The following is a 13227-nucleotide window of genomic DNA, read 5'->3' on the forward strand; positions in this document are numbered from 1 at the left end:
GTTGGCTCCACAGTTATTTCTCACTAAATTCAAGCTTGCATAATTAGGATTTAGATGAGGGTCATTCCTCAAATACAGCCTGAGGGTAATGGGGTGATAACTGGGCCTTCAAATTTACTCTAATTGTGAGCCTAACCGTAAGAAAGTAGGCAAAAGTTTATAAAGTGTCACTCTCTCCAGATGAGGATAAGGAACCAGCAGGTGCCATTAGCTCAATATGGCTTTGTAAACCTGGACACAATGTCCAAGTTTACTAAGAAACTCACAGAAGACACAAGGGTGGAATTTAAAGCTTTCCTGGCAGAAGATTGCATGGTGGCCAAGAGGTCTCTCCAGTATGAGCTTAAAGTGGCTTATCCTTCTTTTAAGGGGATGGCTTCTGCAATTAAAATGGGCAGACTTTTGTGGTTACAGAACTCAGCCATAGCTACGGACATCCAACAAACTATATAGAAGACCTTCCGTACAATGGTCATTTTTTTGTTTTTGAACAAAATCAGTAAGGTTTACATTCTTTTAAAGACCCTTAACCTATGCATTGTTCATAGGGTGACCAGACAGCAAGTGTGAAAAATCGGGACGGGGGTGTGGGGTAATAGGAGCCTATATAAGAGAGAGACCCAAAAATCAGGACTGTCCCTATAAAAACGAGACATCTGGTCACCCCAGTTGTTCATGAGGGCTCCATATCCCGGCCCCCGCGAGGTGCCAATACAGAGTTAACAAGAGCAGCAATACGAATAGCAGTGTTAAAGGCAGCCTTTCTATCCAGGAAGGCACCCTGATTTCTCACAAAGGGATTATAAATTGCTAAGCTCAACACAAATTCATCCTTAGTTAGCTGTGGAGAAGCAGACCATTTGATTTTTTCGAGGACAGCAATGCAGTTACCAGGGACCTTCTGTCTTCCCCTGCACACAAGCTTGGGGACAGAGTGTCCCATGTCCTTAGACCCTGGAAATCTATAACAATAGACAAATGTGTCCTGAGAACCGTGAAATGGGAATAGTCTATCCAGCTTTTTCCCACCCACCTCCCTCTCCCTTTTCCGGGACCCATGTCATGAGTCAGTGTTCCTTCAAGATGTTAACACTCTTCCCAATCTAGGGTCCATAGAAGAGTTCCCCTTCAACATTGGTGAAAGGGGTTTTACTCACAATGCTTTCTGATCCCCAGGTACAAAGGGGGCCTGAGACCCATCCTAGATCTTCAAAATCTCAACAAGTCCATAAAGTATTAAAGATTTTGCATGGTCTCCCTAGCACCAATTATTCCTTTCCTAGATTGCAACAACTGGTCTGCTGCCCTCCATCTCCAGGATGCCTATTTCCATGTAACAGTCTTGCCAAATCACAGGAAGTTTCTAAGATTTGTAACAGCAGGCCAACACTATTATTACTTCCCTTCAGCCTGTCATTGGCCCCATGATTATTTACCAAGTGCATGGTAGTGGTGGCTGCCTTGCCTCACCTAACACGCCAGGCTTCACCTGCACATCCTCCAAGGGTGGCTAATGACATCCCATTAGAGAAGTTGGTCCATGTACCTCCTAAGGACCTAACTTCTTTAGAATGACGGAAGGATCACAGCAACCTCTACTGGGGCATGTCACTTTTTTGTCCCTTTTCATCTGAGACCGTCAATACCAATGAATCCCTGATAGAATGGGGTGCTCACACAGAGAATGTGAAAAACCAAGCCTTATGGATGCAACACAAGGAATCCTTCATATCAATGCCCTCAAACTCTGGGCAATTCGCAAACCTTGCTGTGATTTACTTCCTCATATCTGGGGCTTGTCAGTCCAGATATTGACTGACAGTACATGCAGTGTACTACCTAAACAGACAAGGAGGGGCATTGTATGATCAGCTTTGTCGGAAGCAATGAAACTGTAGGACTTTTGCCTGTTGGAGTCCCTGCTACTTCTCCAATCCTTGGGCCTTTCTCTAAGCTCCCTGAGAGTTCACTTATAAGTGATATCAGCAATTCACCCTCTCATTCAGATTTTTTTTTAAGCCAATGGTCTCTAGAATTTTAAAAGGGATTGTTCAACTTTTTCCCCTTGCAAAGAACGCATTGCCACCTTGGGACCTTAACACGGTATTAGCTGCTTTAATGGACCCTCCCTTTGAGCCTATTGCCACTTGTTCTTTCCCTCACCTGGGTCAGAAGATGTCCTTTCCTATTGCCATTATATCTGCCAGAAGAGTGGGTGAGCTTCAGGCTCTCACGGCAGGACTGCCATATGCAGCATTTTTCAAAGATAGGTAGTTTTGAGGCCAAATCCGATGTTCTTAACTAAAGTTGTATCTGATTTTCATTGGATGGACTAGACAATATACTTACTATTTTTTGTTTCTGTTCTTTTTTTCCCCTAAACCACATTCACATAAGGATGAAGAACATCAACATATTTTGGAGGTAAGGTGACCATTAGCCTTGTATCTAGATGGGACTAACCCCTTCAGGCTGTCTCAACAGCTGTTTGTTTTTTATGCTGACAGAATGAGAGGTCACGCAACTACAACACAGTCAGTTTCTAGATGGATTGCTTCCTGTATTAACACGGCTTGCGAGGCAGTGAACACCCTTCTGCCACAGAGTTCATTCAATGGGAGCTCAAGCTATTTTGGTGGCTTTTCCAAAAGGTGCCCCCATCCTGGACATTTGTATGGCTGCTACTTGGTCCTCAGTTCATGCCTTCACTCATCATTATGCCATCACGGCTGCTTCAAGATCTGATGCAAATTTGGGGAAGGCGCTGCTTAAGTAGACTTTGAGTCTGACCTCCTAGCGGCACGGCTTGTGAGTCACTTGAGTGGAATGCACTTTATGTAACCACTCAAAGAAGAAAAAGCGGTTACTTACCTGTGTTGTAACTATTGTTCTTCGAGATGTTGCTGCACATGTGCATTCCACGCCCCGATGCCATCTCTTCTTCATTGCAGTCCTGTTACGCCATGTTCCGGTGCAAAGGAACTCGGGTGTTGTGCTGCCCTCGGGAGGAGCCCCAGAGATGTGTAGAGTGCAGGCACGGCCCCGATGGGTACTGTAGAGGAAAACTCTCCAGCTTCAGAGCACGCACACCTAAGTGCAATACACACGTGCGCCAACCTCTCAAGGGACAACGTTTGCATCATGGGTAACTCCCCAGCTCTGACTTGTTTGTTTGCAGTACCATTCATGAGCTGGGTGACAAGAACAGCCAGATTGTACGTCAGTGAAGAAGTTCCTGAGTCATGGAGGAGACGACGTCCTGATCCAAAATGTAAAAAGCTCCAGCTGGAGCAGAAACTCATCAATAGGAGAGCATGGAGAATGTTGGAAGAATCCTGGGGCAGCTTGGAACTAGTCGACATGAAATGCCTGACTTCAGCCTGAAGAGTGAGTTTCACACAATGCAGCAGTGCAAAGGTATTATTAAGCTAAGGAAAAGAGTGTTGCCATTATTTGTTTGTGTTAGTACCCATGATATGCTAGGTGCTATCTAGACATGTAAGGAGGGACAGTCTCTTTTCTGAGAAGCTCACAGTCTAAGAATAGACAAGATAGGGGAACAACAAAAGGGATTTTCTATAAAACAACAAAATTCCTTATAGGCAGCAAGGTAGAAGTGGGTTTTTAAGAGCTTGGTCAGATTCAGCCTTAACACTGACTTCAACTTAACACTTACTTGTTTGAAAGAAATCATAGATTCACAGATTCTGAGGCCAGAAGGGACCATTGTGATCATCTAGTTTAATGTCCTGTATAACACAGGCCACAGAACTTCCCCAAAATAATTTCTAGAGCAGATCTTTGAGAAAAACATCAATTTTTTATTTTAAAAATTGCCAGTGATGGAGAATCCATGATGACACTTGGTAAATTGTTCTAATGTTTAATTAATCTCACTGATAAAAATTTTACACCTTACTTCCATTCTGAATATGTCTAGCTTGAATGTCCAACCATTAGATTGTGTTGTACTTTTCTCTGCTAGATTGAAGAGCCCATATCAAATATTGGTTCATCATGTTGGTACTTAACCATCTCTTTGTTGAGCAAAATGGATTAAGCTCCTTGAGTCTAGCACTGTGAGGCATGTTTTCTAATCCTTTGATCATTCTCCTGGCTCCTTGGTCATCGGTATTTAAAAGTATCGCCATGTCACTGCAGCTCCATTGTTCTTCACAGCTCCTTTAGAAGTCAGACTTTTGTCTCCCCAGTATTTGGTATGGGAAGTTGATGTGAAAACCAGACCTCCATGTCACATCCTGGATCATTTCCCGCAGAAACAAGCTGTGTAGGAGTTAGGGACTTTTTCCCACCTGGCTAATGAGGATCGGTTATGTTAAAATGCTCACTGCATTCAGTTTTCTAGTAAGCTGCGTCTACTTCAGTATGAAGGGGTGGAGTAATTAGCACAAAGGAATTCCCATGCTGTGGTTATCATTAACAATCTTATTCAGCATCTTAGCAATGCTGAAATTCTAGCACTGCCAAAATTCGAGCTTTATGCCTACCGAGCAGTGAAATAAATCAGGCTGTCCAGAAGGACTGTCAAGCCCACATGATGGAGGAAGCCTATTGTCTTTGGAAGGGTGCAGAATGCCCAGGATTCTCCCGTCTCTGTATAGGCAGATCCTTGTCATGCGTGAGCCACCTGTCCTCTTTCTTCCTTAACCACATCCCAAAGAACTCTCTGCTGCAGCAGAGCCTAGGATCACCCTCCACCTCATGAGACACCTTGTGTGGAATGGCTCTGACACAGCTGAGCTCACGGTAGCGCAAACCCCTTGGCAGGAAACAAGTGGTGATCTCACCCTCTGCATCACTTCCAGGCTTCTCAGCTTGATCGTCAAGATTCTGCACAGCTGCTCTGCTGCCGAAATGCCAGTTCCTAGATCCTATTCCCCCAGCCAGCACTCCACCTAAGCCTGTCTCCTAACCGCTCCCCGTTGTAGCCTGCTCCCACTCTCGCCATCACAACGTCTTCCACCTTGCTGCTTGTGTCTAGAACAATCTCCTACCCACCGTCCCTGGGCTCTCAGGGTGGGCTGTGCCATTGCTGCAGCCATCCAGAAGAACAGCCTAGTCCCCGGTGCCCCCCTCCACAGCCAGAAGGGTAAAGAGAAGAGTCCAGTGCCCCTCTGCGACCAGGGGCATCCCTCACTGGAAATGCCACGGTCAGGGCAGGCTGTAAAAGAGAAACCAGATACTTCTAAGACCGGTGGGTAACACTGAAGTTAAACTCCCCAACCAGTCACAAACTGTGCTTCTGATCCCCCACACTGGTTATCAAGAAGAAAAAAAGAAATCACACATCCCCCTTTACTGCATTCCAGTTCTCAGGCTCCTAATCAGGACTGAGGTCCAGTATAGTGAGAAGTTATTTTAAAAACTCTGCTCACACATACAAAATGTTCCTCAGACCCCAAAGGGTCAGCCATGTTACCAGATCAGTATCGGTTTGGATCTTACCCAAAATCCCACGCTGCCAGCCAATCCTTTAGTGTCTAAAACTAAAGGTTTATTATAAAGAAAAAAGAAAGAAGACGACCAGAGTTGTTAAATGGTAAACAGTCACATACATACAAGGACTTCGAAGTCCATCAGGTTCCTAGCAGCATTGGTGAGTTTGCTGGCTTGAAAGTCCCTCTGGAACACATCCAAAGCTTGGATGGCTCATTCAGTCCTTTGTTCAGAGCTTTGTTTGTAGGAAGGTTACTCCAGAGGTAAGAATCAGGAATGAAGACAAGAAGCAGAAGATGGAGCTGCCTTTTATAGTCTTTTGCCATGCGGCTTGATTTCCTTTGTTCCAAACTCAAGATGCCGCGCACAAGACCTGGAAGCTGTGGAGTTTTGTCCATAGGCATGTCCCTGCATGCCTTGCTGAGTCATAAGGTATATCCCTGACCCTTTCAAAGGGTTCATTGTACAATTGATGTTGCTTGATGAGCCATGAAGCAGGCTAGGCAGTGCTGATTCCAAACTGTCTGGGGTTGTCACTTAGAAGCATGGCACAAGTTTGAACAACAGGCATACATACATAGCTATAATGCATAATACAAACGTGACACAAACATATAAACAAGATCATCAACTTGGAAAATTATAACATTTTTGCAGATACCTTACATGGCATATCTGGCACAACTCATGGCAATTTGACAATATTGGTGTTCATAATATCCTAAAGTGTCCCCCAAATTCCATACAGCGTCGCACCCTGCCGCGCACAAGACCTGGAAGCTGTGGAGTTTTGTCCATAGGCATGTCCCTGCATGCCTTGCTGAGTCATAAGGTATATCCTTGACCCTTTCAAAGGGTTCATTGTACAATTGATGTTGCTTGATGAGCCATGAAGCAGGCTAGGCAGTGCTGATTCCAAACTGTCTGGGGTTGTCACTTAGAAGCATGGCACAAGTTTGAAAAACAGGCATACATACATAGCTATAATGCATAATACAAACGTGACACAAACATATAAACAAGATCATCAACTTGGAAAATTATAACATTTTTGCAGATACCTTACATGGCATATCTGGCACAACTCATGGCAATTTGACAATATTGGTGTTCATAATATCCTAAAGTGTCCCCCAAATTCCATACAGCGTCGCACCCTCCCTGCCCCAGAGGCAGGAAGCTGGGGTGAGGGACGAAGGGGCCTTTGCTTCTGGGTGAGCCTCTGCACCCTGGGAAGGAGATGGCGCAGCCAAGATGTCGATGGGCACCATAGGTGTGGTAGTGGGGGATAGTGTGGGCAGTTTAGGAGAACTGAAGGGACCCCACATATGGAGTGTTGTCGGCCAACTGGCTTTTGGGGAGGCACAGTCCAGTGCACCATGGTGCACACAACGAACCATGGCCTCAGCCCCACTCTGGACCCTTCCCAGCCTCCCATGGAGTGGGTGTGGTCATGAAAAAGGGGTGTGGCCAGGAGTACACTTGTGCCTTGGTGATCCCTGGCTGCCAGAACAGCCCCTTGAGCCACACTGCACCCAGTACAACTTTACATTTCTCTTGGTTGCCAGCCCAGAGCCCGGCAGCCTGATTCAGTGTGCTGGTCAAGCACTGTGTTTCCACGGCCGGTTACCGTGCCACTGGGACCTTGACACTCGTATTTGTACCCTTTCCCCTTTGCTGTGTCACAGCATCTTTTACATTGGGAGTTCTTCGGGCCAGGGACCGTGCGTGGCACACTGTGGACATACCCAGCTATAACTAATACCAGGAGTCGATTTCACCGGGGCTCTCTACTATTGTTTTAAATCTCTAAAGCTCAGTAGCGTAGCTAGTGGGCTGCAGGGGAAGCAGTTGCTTCCCCTCAGCACATTTTCAAAAAAGCCGCACCTTAGGTGGGGTTACCATGGCGCCAGGGGCAGGGCCCACACTCTGCTCTGAAGCTTGGCCTGCCCGGCTTCCCCCAGCGTGCTGCATACCCCACCCCCGCCGATCAGCTGTGTCTCCCAGCAGGAGGGAGACAGCTGATCCCGTGGCAGGGAGGGGAGGGGAAGAACTGAGCTCCAGCAAGCTGGGCTCCTGCAGGCAGCCTCTGCCGGCTTCCCCTAGTGTGCTGCATAAACCCTGCCCCCTCCCTGCCTCGCCGATTAGCTGTCTCCCAGCAGGAGGGAGACAGACAGCTAATCAGTGAGGGGAGGGGGAAAGAACTGAGCTCCAGCAAGCTGGGCTCCTGGGGAGGAGGAGAGGCTGGGGCCTTGGGGAAGAAGGGGGTCGGTCGGGGCATGCCCCTATAGGGGGCAGGGGTGCCCACCCACCAGTAAACTGTTTATGGAGCCCGTGGGGGCCAATCAGCTGTTAGGCGGGGGCAGTAGGGTAGCTAGCTAGGAGAGTGTGAGTGCTCGCTGTTTAGCTGGTTTTGGCCACCAGCCAATCAGCGAGGGGAACTGCTCCTGGAGCAAGGGGCTGAGCAGCTGAGAGACCCCACCTCCTTCTCCTACCTGCTTCTTGTGGCACTGTGGCAGGTGTGCTTTCTCTGGCTCTGCAGCAGCAGCTCCTAACCTCTCACCCAACTAAAGGCAGCCAGTAGCAGCAGCTGGTAAGTGTATTTCAAAGGGGGTCTTTCTTGTGGTGAGGGTGACTTCGGGGGGGACTGGAAACCCTCCAGGTGGCTGCGAGAGCCAGCACCTGGCTGCTGGTGGGATGGCCGTCTGCATGGTGGGGAGCATGGTCTGCTCAGCCAGAGGCATCTCCAAAAACGTCCCCTGCACCCGGGCAGCTGGACCAGGACAGGCATTGGTCGGGGGGGAGGCGCATCTCCTGGTCTCCTGTGGGGTGTGGTGTCCCTGCTTGCCCTCCCTGCCCAGGCAGAGACGCCTGCCTCTCAGAGACAGTGGCCATGTAGTGTGCTTGGTTCCCTCTCCCTGGCATCTGGGTGACTGCCTCTTGGGGGGTGAGGGGTGGAAGGGAAGAGGCAGTGGGGAAGGAATAGGGGTGGGGGGGGGTAGGAGAGGAAAACAGACTATCAGGGGAAATCTTCATAGCAGGACAATCTCTGCCTTGGGGGTGTGGATGGAATTGTCTCCCAAGGGAAGGCTGGAACGAACTATCTGCTGTTGTAGTATGTGTTTAGTTTAGTCCATGTGCTCTGGCAAACACAAGTCTAGGCACCATGTTGCGGGGCAGGGAGAGGTAGCCTGATTTTCCCTCTCCTATCAGGGGAAACCTGAATTGTCTCCTAAGGGAAGGGCTTGTGATCATATGGGGAGGAGTGGGAGGCATTGCTGAGTCCCAGGGTTGAGTAAGTCTCTGGTGATGGTTGTCATTAAGTTACTAATTGTCATTCACTTGCTGCACACAATGGCTGTTGATGGTTGTTTAACATCCACCCAGCCATTTGGTCAATGCCTTGTTTCTTGGGAGTTGCCTTCTGTAACTTCTCTAATTTCATCCCACTCTCCTGTGAGTACAAATTCTGGTTCTAAGGACCGGGTGCCTGGATCCCATATTGCCTTGCATTGGGATTTGGAATTAGTGCCCGGACATGCAACTCCTCCTATTGTGCCAGTGTAGATCCTGCTGTTAGTACAGCTATTTGCAGGTGCCCTTGTGTTTAGCTGAAACTTTGGATTTAGTTTAGTGGGGATGGACTCAGAGACTGAGAGCTAAACTGACACTGCTATCCTGCTGTGTGGATCCTAGTGTGCTTGTACTGTGAATTTTTGGCATGCACATGTGGCTGTATTTATCTCATTGTGCTAATAGCGCTACTTCCTTGGTGCGATGATGACATTATGCTCAGATGAATCGTGAAAATAGTGTCCTGGTGTGATGGTCACTCTGTGCTGTTCGTGTGAATCTTGCATTTTTGTATACTGGGTTGGTGTAGTCCTGTTGTTCCCAGGAAATTAGAGCCACAAGGTGGGTGAGGTAATAGCTTTTATTGGAGCAACTTTTGTTGGTGAGAGAGAGAGAGAGAGAGAGAAGCTTTGGAGCTTTCATAGAGTTTGTTCTTCTTCCTGAAGAAGAGTTCTGTGAAAGCTCAAAAGCTTGTCTCTCTCTCACCGACAGAAGCTGGTCCAATAAAATATTTTACCTCACCCACCTTGATATATATTAACCCCCCCCCCCCCATATTACCTCACCCAGCTTTCCAGGAGTGAGTTTTCATGATGACATGGGAAGTGCTCTGACTGGTCCTGACTTCTCTGTATCAGCCCCTCTAGCTTGCACTGCAGCCCAGTACCTGGGGGTTGGATGCCTGCAGTGCAGAGACTCTGTGAGATCAGGGACTCACTGACCCAGCTGGGAGGGGAAGGGCAGCACCTCCTCGGCCTCTCTCTCTTGCTGCCTCCTTTTCCTGAGTGCCTCATGATGCACAGAGCCAGCGTGGCTAGGTGCTGCATTCGAGAGTCTCCCAGTGCAGCCCTCCCAACCCCTCTCCCCCAGGCGAACCCCCAACAGACCCTGCCCACCTCTGTCCGATTGTCTCTCTTATGCGGGGGACTGTGCCCCCCCCTCCTCCTGCTCCTGTGTGCTGCCTGCTTCCAGGGGCCACAGATCGCAGAGCAGCCCCCTCAGGAGAGATGAGAGGGGCTGTCCCACCGGGTGCATGCGCAGCCCCCCGGAGCACTGCTTTGCCCTGTTATATCCGAATTCATGTTATATCGGATCGCGTTATATCGAGGTAGAAGTGTAATTTGATATGTCGGGTGGCGCCTTTTTTTATGTGTTCGCTCCCCCGATGTTAGAACCTGGCTACGCCACTGCTAAAGCTGCTCTGTTTCCCCCCTGCATTCATGAAAGTACGTTGCATGTATCTTGCACTGTCTGAATCTGAGTGCCTGATCCAGTCCCTCAAGTCAATGCTGACGGGGAGATTACAGTAAAAGCTGTCTTATCCGGCACTTAAAGCTTTAGAAACTGGCATGTGTGATATCTCCCAATACAAATCGTCAATAGGGTTGCCAGGTGTCCAGTTGACACAGGGCCGTCAGCCTCCCTACCTGGCTCTGCATGGCTCCCTGCAAGTGGAGACATGTCCCTGATGCTCCTAAGCAGAGGAACAGCCATGAGGGCTCCGTGCGCTGTCCTTGCCCCATCCTGAGCACTCGCTCCTCAGCTCCCATTAGCTGGGAACCGCGGCCAATGGGAGCAGCAGGGACAGCATCTGCGGATGGAGGCAGCGCGCAGAGCCGCCTGGCCACACCTCTGCCTAGGAGCAGCAGAGACATGTCGCTACTTCTGGGGACCCACACAGAGCCAGAGAGGGAACCTGCCAGCCCCGCACCAGCTGAACACCTGGCAACCCTATTGAAGATTTTCAGGAACATGTCACTGCTTGTGGGGAGCCGCCCGAGGTGAGCGCCGCCTGGATCCGGCACCCCAAAACTCCTCCTGTGCCCCAAGCCCCCTCCCACACCCAAACTCCCTCCTTCCATTGGTAAGTATAACTCTTAGTTAACCGGAATTTTGGACTAATGGGCACCCCCACATTCCCCCAACATGCCGGATAACAAAGCTTTTCCTGTATTTGGCACTGGTAACTCCAGGCTACTGTTGGTAAAGGATAAATTGAATTCTCTGGACCAAATCCAGCCCTTGACCGAACTCAGTACCCCAAGGGACAGCTGATGTTCCAGCTAAACGCAATAAGGGATGTTGTCATTGCAGCCAAATTTGGCCTCTTGCCCCGTCTAGCAAGAGTTCATTGGGAAAACAGCTGGAGCTCAGTGATTTCATTGATGATTTTGCTGCAGCAAAGTGCAGGAAAAAGGCAGGGGATGAACTAGATATACCATAGATTTGTACGTTGCTGTCCTAGTTTCTCTTTGTGTCTGTGCCAGCAGCAACGTGAGTGGAAGTTTATGACAAACCTTTCGCAACCCAGCTTGGGGCGGACTGGAAAAACCACTGAAGACAGAGAATATCTTTAACAGAGAGGACATGCCCTGAAATGCAGCATTGGCGTCAATAATTAAAGACAGCCAGAGATGGTGCTGTCACAGACCTAGCAAGTGAACAAGATGTGAATGATTCACCAGCCAATGTGCTGGAGTACAAGGGTAATAAAATGCAAAGGTGCCATTCCTATGCTCAAATGACTGTTGCTAATAAAAAACACAGTGGAGTGTAATGGAGAGACACCAACCTAGACATTGCACCTGGTGAGTAATACCTGTAGGAGAGTGGAAAAGACAGAATGCTTGTCACATGGAGTGCTAATTAATCTCTACTTCTGAAGGAGGCAACAGAGCTCTCAGATCATGACTGAGGGCTTGGCTACACTTGCAGATGTGCAGTGCTGGGAGTTGCAGATATGCAGCGCTGGGAGTTACAGCTGTCTTCGTACAGCTGTGTAGGGAAAGCGCTGGAGTGTGGCCACACCGACAGCTACCAGCGCTGCAGTGTGGCCACATTTGCAGCGGTGTTGGGAGTGGTGCATTATGGGCAGCTATCCCAGTGTTCAAGTGGCTGCAACGTGCTTTTCAAAAGAGGGGGGTGGGGTGGAGTGTGACAGGGAGCGTGGGGGAGAGAGAGAGAGTGGATTTTTGGAGCCAACACTGTGTCAGCTCCCTGCCTTGCAAATTCTGACCATTTCCCCGACGCCTCATTCACTCTTAAATGCAAATAGCCTTCAGACCAGATAAGAAGCTGCTCCGACGGACTCCTTTCCCCCCCTCCCCACCGTGCTGTTTCTCTCCTAAAGCAAACACTAGCTGTAGACATTCATCCCCCTGCCTGCCTCATTCACAGCAAACAGGAGCTGTGTTTGTTTTTTAGATAAGCAGCTCCGGGAGCCCCGAGTTCACAACAAAACAAAGAGTTCTTTAGTTAAAAGCATTATGGGAAAATTCTGCTGGAAGCCAATTACAGCGCTTTTGGTGGCCACACTGGCGGAGCAGCGCTGCATCACCAGCGCTGCAATAGTTATACCCGAGGCAGAGCAGGAGTACAGCCAGCGCTGCAGCCAGGGAGATGCAGCGCTGTATGTGCCTTGCAAGTGTGGACGGTGTGTAAGTTGCAGCGCTGTAAACCCACCACCAGCGCTGCAACTCTCCAGTGTAGCCAAGCCCATAGTGATTGCAGCAGAAACCTTTCCAAGCAAGGCGGGAAGATAGTGTCATGAAACAGCTCAATAAGAGAAATGATTTTCACAGAAAAGACGTGTTCTGCAGATCAGTTTTACGTTCAAGTTTGTTCTTTCCCCTGTTTTAGACATCAGTGTAAAACCCTTTACCCTAGAGGCCAAGGGCTTTTCGGATTGAAAAAAATAAATAAATTGGACATTTATATGGGTAACAAGAGTATCTAGAGTTCTGTTAGGATAGAAAGAAGAGATTTGGCACCTATACAAATCCTGGTGCTTCTGGGCATAACTAAGGGGATCAGGAAGAAATGTTCCCAGGAAGCAGATTATCCCGTAACTGCCACTGCAGGGCTTCATGCACCTTCCTCCGACACAGCTGGTCACGGTTTGAGAGAGGATACCGGAGTAATGGTCTGATCCAGCCTGGCAGGTCCTATGTTGCCATGTGTCACAGGGTGACTGGCCCCTTTTAGGAGGGAGCAGGGGCCAGTGCACCTCTGACTGATTACCTGCAGCCCAACTGAGTTTAAGGGAAGACACCTGGGCCTTATAAAGGAGGAGATGGCACCATGGAATGACTGGCTGCCCACTGACCTCTCTCAAGCCATGGAGCTAAGAATGCGGCTAGAGAAAATTGTGGCAGGGACTGCACAGTGCAGGAGGGTCTGAGTAACCAGAAGAGCAGC

General features: G+C 48.9%; 1 long non-coding RNA gene across 2 annotated transcripts in view; it reads left to right on the plus strand.

Annotated features, from left to right (window-relative positions):
- The first annotated feature begins 7646 nt into the window (after positions 1-7646).
- LOC123375890 overlaps positions 7647-13227 on the plus strand; it is a 41513-nt gene continuing 35932 nt past the window's right edge. Inside the window, exon 1 of one of the 2 annotated variants that reach the window (XR_006581609.1) lies at positions 7647-8050. This is a non-coding gene — a long non-coding RNA (uncharacterized LOC123375890). The remainder of the gene's footprint in view (positions 8051-13227) is intronic. The other variant, XR_006581610.1, reaches the window with a different exon arrangement.

This window comes from Mauremys mutica, chromosome 8 (assembly GCF_020497125.1).
Source record: "Mauremys mutica isolate MM-2020 ecotype Southern chromosome 8, ASM2049712v1, whole genome shotgun sequence".
Classification (NCBI taxonomy): Eukaryota; Metazoa; Chordata; order Testudines; family Geoemydidae; genus Mauremys; species Mauremys mutica.